Below are 10,228 nucleotides of genomic sequence, written 5' to 3' on the forward strand. Positions count from 1 at the left end.
GATTTTATGGCTGCATAGCTGTCAAAAAAACCTGCAATGCGAGTTTAATTCTCCTCATTTTTCCATGACAACCTCATTTCTCAGGGTGTGGTGGTCATTCATCATTTCTGCCGGTAAAAAGTACTTGTTTAAAATCTGGAAAATTGGATAGATACTGCCTTTTCCCAGTTTTTTTTTACCACACCACATGCCACTCCCCATTATTCCATCTTAAACCTGGTAGTATGTTTAGTGTTCTCAGCCTGTCATAGGAGGACAGCCATGTCTCAGTTCTCAGTTTTTTTGGATGATGGATTTAAAAATGTTCATGACATTTAAAGCTTTAAATTTGTATGATAAACAACATTTCTCATCAGTTTATTGTCTTAAGTGGCCTCTCAGTTCCTCTATCTACTATGTTTCATAACGTCTCACAAAGACCCAGTGAGGTATTTGTTGTATTTATATTGAGATTAATTAGCAAACAATTAATTTTAAACATATTAAATTAATATTGATTTAAACTTCCGAAAGCACTTTACACTTTAGCAACTTCTCCCAATCTCACTGAATAACCTGCACACATTTAAACACCAGCAAGTAGATCAGTGGACAATGAACAACAGTACTTGACAAGGGGTCACTGGGCCCTGGACATAGGGTAAGGGGAATCTGAAATCATACACACAACCTTCTAATTTCTAGCTGATGATTTTAACCACTGAACCACTGTCATCCCAAGCAGACTCAATTTACTGATTAGATCAAATCTGAGGGAAATGAGTTGTAATGGATTTAACATTAGGGTAATAAACCAAATGGGACTGAATGCAAATACACAACACACCATTTAGATGTGATTTTGTAAAACATACAAAAAAACTTTGATCATGGATGATCACCTTTGGAAAGGTTTAATGGTAAGAACTCTCTGGCTGATTTGTTTATTTATCTGTTTATTTGTTTTGCCAGTGGACTTTAGCCCATGCTGGTTGCCTTTCATTTTCATCAGCAGATCTCTTCACCCATAAGCTGCTTCTAATACATGGGAGTTATACTCTCCAAAACCAACCAAGGCTTCATGTTAATCTAATCTGGTCAGCGCAGCATACATATTCTCCAAGGGGACATGGGTTTTTCAATCCATATACAGCAGTTGGTCGACTATTCTCTTATGAATGAATACAAATCTTTATTTGCTCTTTGTTTAATATCTAAATCAAATGATAAATTGGCATCTGCAAGAAACTTTGAAGCAACTCCAGCAAATATTGTTATATATATTGATAATATTATTCCTGTCAGACTCCAAACGACCTGGTACAAAGAGGAAGTTTACCTTTAATGATTAACTGGTTCTGCACATTTATATCTGTTTTTAATGGATCATCTGAACAAAACTTTAAGAACACCTCATTTAAGCCTCTGAAACATATGAGATAAAACAGGTGATGAAATGTAGAAATAAAAATCAATGAGATGGGAACCAGGACATTAGAACAGAACAAAATAACCTCAAAATCTCACTGAATAAGTTCAAACAAAAACCCAAACTCTTATAAATATCTGTAATAAAAGGCCACAAACAAATTTTCTCATGCTAAAGTTTGGGTCAGGTGCAGATGCAGAAGTGTGTCAGAGTCTCCACAATGTCAGTGAAAGAGAAATGCTTTCTTTACTCTGTGTGGGTGAGTGTTCAGGTAAAACATTCACAACTTAGTGTGCACTGTAATATATGCATGAGTGTGTTGGAACATCTCAATCACAGAGCAGAGATCAGGTTCAATTACATGTGCAACAACTTTTAGGTCTCCGTAGGCCCAGAAACCATTTATATGCTAATAAGTGTGACAGCAGTAATGACTTGCAATAAAAAGACATCTGCTGCTTGATCGAATCCGATATTAGAGCATTACCACAATCAGCCTTTGCTATTTGTCTTGAAATCACTTGTTAGCTCTGTAACTCTGTGTGGGAAGTGTTTTGACATCTATAAGAGGTGGTATAAAAACTCATCTCCTGGTCTTTCCTCTTCTCCTTACAGTCTGCGTCAGGGTTGGATTTATGTTTCAATTGCCTGACGAGACACTAAACATACTGTAGGCACGTTTCATTTTATAGCGGGCTGTAGGTATTTCATTTATACAGGTGCTGGTCATAAAATTAGAATATCATGAAAAAGTAGATTGATTTCAGTAATTCCATTTAAAAAGTGAAACTTGTATATTATATTCATACATTACATACAAACTCATATATTTCAGATGTTTATTTTGTTTAATTTTGATGATTACTAATGACAACAAATGAAAATCTCAAATTCATCATATCCGAAAATTAGAATATTACTGAAGACCAATAAAAACAAAGGATTTATAGAAATGTTGGCCAACTGAAAAGTATGAACATGAAAAGTATGAGCATGTACAGCACTCAGTATTTAGTTGGGCCTCCTTTGGCCTGTATTACTGCAGCAATGCAGCGTGGCATGGAGTCGATCAGTCTGTGGCACTGCTCAGGTGTTATGATAGCCCAGGTTGCTCTAATAGTGGCTTTTAGCTCTTCTGAATTGTTGGGTCTGGTGTATTGCATCTTCTTCTTCACAATACCCCATAGATTTTCTATGGGGTTAAGGTCAGGAGAGTTTGCTGGCCAATTAAGAACAGGGATACCATGGTCCTTCAACCAGGTACTGGTAGCTTTGGCACTGTGTGCAGGTGCCAAGTCCTGTTGGAAAATGAAATCTGCATCTCCAAAAAGTTGGTCAGCTGCAGGAAGCATGAAGTGCTCTAAAACTTCCTGGTATGTGGCTGCGTTGACCCTGGACCTCAGAAAACACAATGGACCAACACCAGCAGATGACATGGCACCCCAAACCATCACTGACTGTGGAAACTTTACACTGGACTTCAAGCAACGTGGATGAAGTGCCTCTCTTCTTTTCCTCCAGACTCTGGGACCTTGATTTCCAAAGGAAATGCAAAATTTACTTTCATCAGAGAACATGACTTTGGACCACTCACCAGCAGTCCAGTCCTGTTTCTCTTTAGCCCAGGCAAGACGCTTCTGACGCTGTCTGTGGTTCAAGAGTGGCTTGACACAAGGAATGCGACAGCAGAAACCCATGTCTTTCATACGTCTGTGTGTGGTGGTTCTTGAAGCACTCACTCCAGCTGCAGTCCACTCTTTGTGAATCTCCCCCACATTTTTGAATGGGTTTTGTTTCACAATCCTCTCCAGGGTGTGGTTATCTCTCTTGCTTGTACACTTTTTTCGACCACATCTTTTCCTTCCCTTCGCCTCTCTATTAATGTGCTTGGACACTGAGCTCTGTGAACAGCCAGCCTCTTTAGCGATGACCTTTTGTGTCTTGCCCTCCTTGTGCAAGGTGTCGATGGTCGTCTTTTGGACAACTGTCAAGTCAGCAGTCTTCCCCATGATTGTGTAGCCTATAGAACTAGACTGAAAGACCATTTAAAGGCTTTTGCAGGTGGTTTGAGTTAATTAGCTGATTAGAGTGTGGCACCAGGGGCCATCAATTTTGAACCTTTTCACAATATTCTAATTTTCTGATATGATGAATTTGAGATTTTCATTTGTTGTCATTTGTAATCATCAAAATTAAACAAAATAAACATCTGAAATATATGAGTTTGTATGTAATGTATGAATATAATATACAAGTTTCACTTTTTAAATGGAATTACTGAAATCAATCTACTTTTTCATGATATTCTAATTTTATGACCAGCACCTGTACAGATGTAAAAAAAATAAAAATAAATAAAAAAAAGCTGTGATATTGTAAAGTATACTGACAGAAATGTTCACTGTAGGTTCACTGTAGATGAAAAATGGCTCAGACTAATGCAGAGAGGAAAAAATTTGCACTGTTGGAGATTTTATTTTTTTAAATATAACTCCTGAAGGTTTCACATCATCAAACCACTTTTAAAGAGACAAAGATGAGCTGAGGTAAATACACAGATGCTTTCATTTATGAAGAGAAAAAAAAAATATATATATATATATATATGAAAATATAATCCCATTTATTGTCATGATTTTTTTATTTGATTTCAGAACCCACATCTGGACTCTAATACTGCATGGACAGTAGAAGCAATCGAAAACATGAAGTAGGTACAGTAGAAAACAACCTCAAATGTTTTGATGCATGGGAAATTCAGGAGAACATGTGAAACATTGTAATTTGCACATATTGGTGTACAAAGCCCATTCCAAGGCATTGGGACAGCTGTGAACCACAGTAAGCACAATCATCCGCAGAAGAAGCAAACATGAAATGGGTGAATTTTAGGAGGAGCAGTTAGTTTATGAAGTCATGGGAGAACCAAACAACATCTGAAGCACTGCAGAACTCACTGTCCTCAGATCAGGTAACTGCTCATTATTCAACATCCAGAGGGCATTTTCAAGCCCAGAAAGTGCACAAACATGCAACTTAAATTTGCAATTAAATCTCTTTATAAAAATCCTAGAAACATTTTTGAAAAGAATTTGTAATTTGCTGAAATAAAGATAAAATTTTAGGATGTTTCTCATTATTTAATAAACGAGATATTATTTACAAAAAATTAACAAAACTTAACGAGATAATGTTTTATTTAAAAAAATTACAAAAAAAACAGTTTGTTTTTCTGAATTTAAAAGATAAACTGTAAGGGTAAGGGGGTTAAACAGCCTGGCCCTGAGTAGCATCAGGGGCGCAGGTGTCTTCGCTAAGTCAACAAATTAACAGTGATCTCATCTACATAACTAAGACAAGAGACTTTCATTGTGTCTCAATCCCAAAAGAAAGTTAAAAATTAATTAAAATCAACTTATAGGAAGTTCAAGCTTCTCTGAGGGAAAGGCGTCTCTTAGAAATCTGCAATGCCGACAGTCACAGAACATCCACTTTTAAATCATAGCAGTATTATCTTGATAATTCAAAAAATAAATACCAATTTCTTTATTTTCCAGGTGGATGCAATATGTTTCCAGACAAACTACCAGTCAAACATTTTAGTAGTTGATGGAGATGATCTGGTTAAATATTTTCTCTTCAAAAGCTGGAGGATACTTAGGTATGTATGAGGATGTTTGCTTCCATAAAAATTAAGCAAAAGAGAAAAAGACAGTTAATCACTTAAGTATCATGAACTTACAAACATTGACAGGAGATGATTATATCCCACACCTGCTGACAGGGAGGAACGGGGCCTGCATCCTGCTGTTTTGCATGAGGGGCTTCCCTGTGTGCAGCTTCCGCTCTCCTGAAACAGATCAATGAGTTAGAATAGCAGTGGGACCGGACTACAAATTAAAGAGCCTTTAATCACCTGACTCAGTTCACAGTGGTGTGAAACTTCTATCCGTGTAAAGGTTTAATTACAAGTCAAGCTAAATAGAGTCAACTTGTTGTGAATAAACGGCACACAGCGCCTCCGGGGACAGACGCAGGTATATCGTTTAAAATGTCTGCACATCCATCTTACTCACACACGCACCTTTGATTATGTCCTTGCATTAATGCAACCAAACCATTTTCTGTGTTCATACAAAAATATGTTTATAATAGGACCAACGGCTGCTGAACACAGTTAATGACACAGATTTTATGAGTTTATGAGTCACTGAGGCAGTTATAATTATAATTCACACTAAGGGGAACCGCTGCTAGATGACACAACTGTCAACCAGGCCACTTAGTGAAGAGAATGAGATCTGTCAGTGGTCACAAACACCAGGGGCATTAGGCCTGCTTCCAGCTGATGACTAAATTAATTCTCATTAGGAGTTTGGAATATGTTTGCGAGAAAAAGACTGCAATACAAAAGAGTACCGTCTCTTGCAAACATATTCATGCTCCTTAAAAGGCTGCCCAGTTTGTTATGTAATTATGAACTTCATTGTATTTCATAGGGATTTGAAGGGATAGAAAAAACAGAAATAAAGCTGTGGATTATTTTAGTGTCAAATGCTAGAGATAAAAAAAAGAAAAGAGTTAGAGCTAAATCCAAGGTTAGAATATAAAAAAATATCCCAAACTGTGAACATCTTTACTTGTTGTGAAACAAGTACATTAGGCATCCCATCTGTAAAACATGGTGGTGGCAGCATGGTGCTTTTCCTATGCTGCTCATATCCATCTCCAAAGAATGGAGGCAGTGCAGCTACAAAACATCCAAGACATGGATTCTGACCTAAAGTCTGAGCCCAAAATCAGCCAAGATGCTCCTGGTAACTCTGGAGATGCATAGATTCGTAGCTCATGTTAAAAGGTCTAACAGGCCGTCTAATAGCTGTGTCCTTTAAAGTGGAGAAACAAGAAGAGAGTCAATGGGGAGAGAAAAATAGAATAAAAGAAAGCTTGTGGGAGCATACAAAAAAACATAATTCCCATAAGATATATTTTGCAATGCAGAAAATATGTTCAGAAAGATGCTCTGATCGCACTTGTGGAAAATTTAAAACTTTAGCCAATGTGTAGCACACCATGTCTGCTCTTCACCCTGAACACCACATCTCCACTCTGAAACATGGTGGTGGCAGCATCATCTTGAGGGGATACATTTCTTTATTACAGATGAGGTCTCTGGTGGGGTTGATAAGATGGAGGGAGGTGAACGCAGCTCAATACTTGCAGAAAACTTGTTAGAGGTTGCGAATCAAAAACCAGAAGATTTCCATTAAGTAGCAATCCTAAAATATGCCTTCAGAATGGGAATGTTAATGATTAAAACACGTCCAAATGGCCCAGTGATAATCAAAAGCTGGCAGCAGCTTCTAATGTAACGTAACAAATGCTACAGAAATTCGGGCAAGACAGACAGTGGGAAAACTTATAGTGTATATTAAAGCGACAATGAACAGGTTGCGGATATGCAGCAGCAGCGAGGGCGTCCAAGGCAGATAACTCTGGCGGGAGGTAACACAGATTAGTGACCACAAAAACCTGATGGAGGATGATCGGAGCACATGAGTCACTAACCTAGTGTAGATTTCAGACCGTGCCAAGAGAACGAGGTGATACCAGGTGGCAGCGGCAGTGGAATGCGCACTTTCATCTGGTTTGGTCTGCCGCGGTTTCCGTAGATTCGTGAACGTGCTTTTAGGAAATCCTATTGGACGAGCAGTACGGAGGAATATTGACACGTTTTTTGTGGACTTTTATGGACCTTTCTGCCTCGGGCACCATAGACCTCCATTATTTGAATGTCAGCAGACAGCAAGAAGCCTCCCAGATCTCCAGATGCATTTGAGATATCAAAAAAGTACTCCAGAGTGTTGTTCAGCATGGGGGTGAGTAGAAAATGAAGGCTAATCATGTTTTGGGTGTACTATTCCTTTAAGTTATGAGGTGGATTCGTCACAGTCAGAATAACCATGACAGGACATTTTCATATCCTACAACAGGGATGTTCTTCTGGCAAACGGGTAGATAAATAAGGATCTCACCGAATTTGGTGGAAGCTGCATCTCGTTCATTACAATCGCCATTGTCCTTCTAATTGTCTGCACCTGCGCATTGGGTGCAGAAGCCTGTTAAAGTGCAGTATTTTCAGAGCCCCAAGACCATACATTTTTGAGACGCTGATTGGCCATTAAATTATTAAATTCACCTAGCAATAGTACATGATTGGCAGATTCTCTGCAAATGTGGGTCTGTCTGATCACAGCCCCAAGACAGAGACGGTAGGAGTCTGTCTGTGGAAATCCACAAATGAATGACAGTAGGTATGGAAATGTAGTTTATATAATTTGTTTTGCTTATAGGTACACACTCTAGAGAGTAAAACTGACATTTATGAGTTAATTTCTAAAAATATATTTTACGTTTCTCTCTTCTTATCAGGGAGGGCGGTGCCCCAGAGCCCCCTATGGGCCAGCCGCCACTGCCAGGTCGTCAGCTGACAAGACGCAGTGCTTGTCGCACATAGAGTTCCAGATGCCGAAGCCTTGAAGTAAACAAAACTGACAGAAGATCAGATCCAAGCAGATGATGGAGGAAGGCAGGAAAATCCAGAGGGGGAAGTCAAGCAGCAGATTCAGCCCACAGCAGAATCCAACAGAATCCGAAGACAGGTCAGGCAAACAGATCAGAACAGGGGCAGGCAGGCTCAAAGGTCCGAAGGCAGAAACAGGTCAGGATCAGGCAATCAGAACACTATCAGTAAAGCTAGAAAACTCTCAAACCAAACGTTCAAGAATAATCTGGTGCTGACAACTGAGAGCAAGCAGCTTAAATAGAGGCAGGAGCAGGTGGATCAGATGAACAGTAATGAGAAACTGGGCAGAGTTAGACAGGTGAATGAAATGAGCAATTAGGCCAGTCATCAGCGCTAAGATCATGACAATTTAAGCTATTTTACAAAGATTAATGGGCCAAAACTTAGGTTTCAAAGAGGACAAAGCTCACAGGGACACCCCAAAACACCAAACAAACAAAACTTTTAAGAGTATTTTTTTTTTTTTTAAAGAAAGTAAATCACATCCTTTTGACTTATAATTTTACAGAGCTTTCTGTCAGTCCTATCATATTGAAACCCAATAAAGCCCACCAATGCTCGGGTTGTAATATGGTTTGATGTTTTGGCAAAGATATCACCTTAAAAATGTATACCAGTAGTAGTTAACTTCATGTGTGTTTGATTCATCAAATTTAGATTCAGTTTTTTTAACTTTTAACTACTCAACACAAGGCCAACTAATAGACTGAGAGGGAAAAAACCTTCCAAATTATCACAAAGGATAGAGAGGAAATAAACAAGGTGTGTATTATAAGACCTCATTAGTGTAAAACCTTTCATGATGCTTCCAGGAATCTCATAAATCTGACCCAGGTGCTGCTGAGAGATTGACCTTGGTGGGATGGTAAACAGGTAATAAATCCAGCTGCTGCAGGGACACAGTGTGTAGTATGTCGACAGGCAGGTCAATAAGAAGCCAAGCGCTGAATCTAAATGTACATCTGAGTCTTTGAATGTTTCTCTGGAGCCTCTTAATATTCAGAGCATTGGAATAATTGTGCCCCAGGAGCTCCCTAGGATAAGAAGCACCTAATTTAGGATTTCAGGTGCAGCTCACCTTGCCAAAATTGACAAAGTGTCAATTTTTCACATCTATCAACATTTTGCAAAGAGAGCCAAAGCCCTAAAGATTGTTGGCAAAAACTAAAACAAACAATCAAAAACCCTGAGCTGAAGAATCAGCTGTATATAAAAAAGTAACCATTTTTCAAAACAGAGTTTTTTCAATGAAGAGGTGAATTAGGAGGAATTAAACTATTCAGAATAAACTAGATGAAAGCTTACTGCTTCACTGACAGTTAACGGGTCAAACCAGCAGCTCTGACCATATGAATGTCATTAACCTTGGGTACACGCTGTTAAAAGGAAGTGTCTGCTTCTGTGCTGGACTGATTGGCAATAAAAAAATAGTTCAATCTGAAGTTGAATGAAACATGATAGGCTGCGTTTGCTCATCCTTTCTGACTGCATGATGTTAATGCAGCTATGCTGGATGCAGAGCGAGGGAGAGTGAATTATGCCAAAAAGTTAATTATTACTCATGCCCTTGCTGTTTTTTATTTTTTATTTTTTTGCAGACTGAATAATCTTTTTTCTTCTGAATGGAAAAGTCAACCATTTTAGTGTAGAGATTATATGTCAGTTGAAAGACAGGTGATCTCACACCCTCTTCCCTGTGGTTTTATCTCTCAGACACAAGGTTAGTTTAATTTCACTTCAGGCCTGATCCCTGTAAATCATTGCATACCCATAGAGCAACAGATCTAAATTCAAACACACCCCTTGACTGATGGATGGAAGAGGCAGTGAACCAAGCAGACATTGCAGTGGATCTCTGTCTCCACCTAGAGGAGAATCAGGGTACAGTCACTAACCCTGGTTAGAAGCTGATTTCTGACTTTGCTCTTCATGCTTAATCATGTACAAAAAAAGGAACATAGAATAATTTATTTAAACATGATATATTTATAATCAAGGTGTCTCACAGCAAAAAGGAATATTAAGAAATGTATGATTTTATCCACTGGCTGCATGAGGTCTAATAGTGTTTTTGCTCCTTATAGGCAGAAGAAGAAAAAAAAAAAAGAAAAAGAAATTATACACAAATTATGCACTATATATAGTTCTTAAATGTCAAATTAATATGGATGTTTTTAGCATTTCCAATAAATCACATTAGATTATTTAAAATCAACCTAAAAGGTTAAAGTACA

Source organism: Cyprinodon tularosa, unplaced genomic scaffold (genome assembly GCF_016077235.1).
Source record: "Cyprinodon tularosa strain WSP-4 unplaced genomic scaffold, ASM1607723v1 ctg98, whole genome shotgun sequence".
Classification (NCBI taxonomy): domain Eukaryota; kingdom Metazoa; phylum Chordata; class Actinopteri; order Cyprinodontiformes; family Cyprinodontidae; genus Cyprinodon; species Cyprinodon tularosa.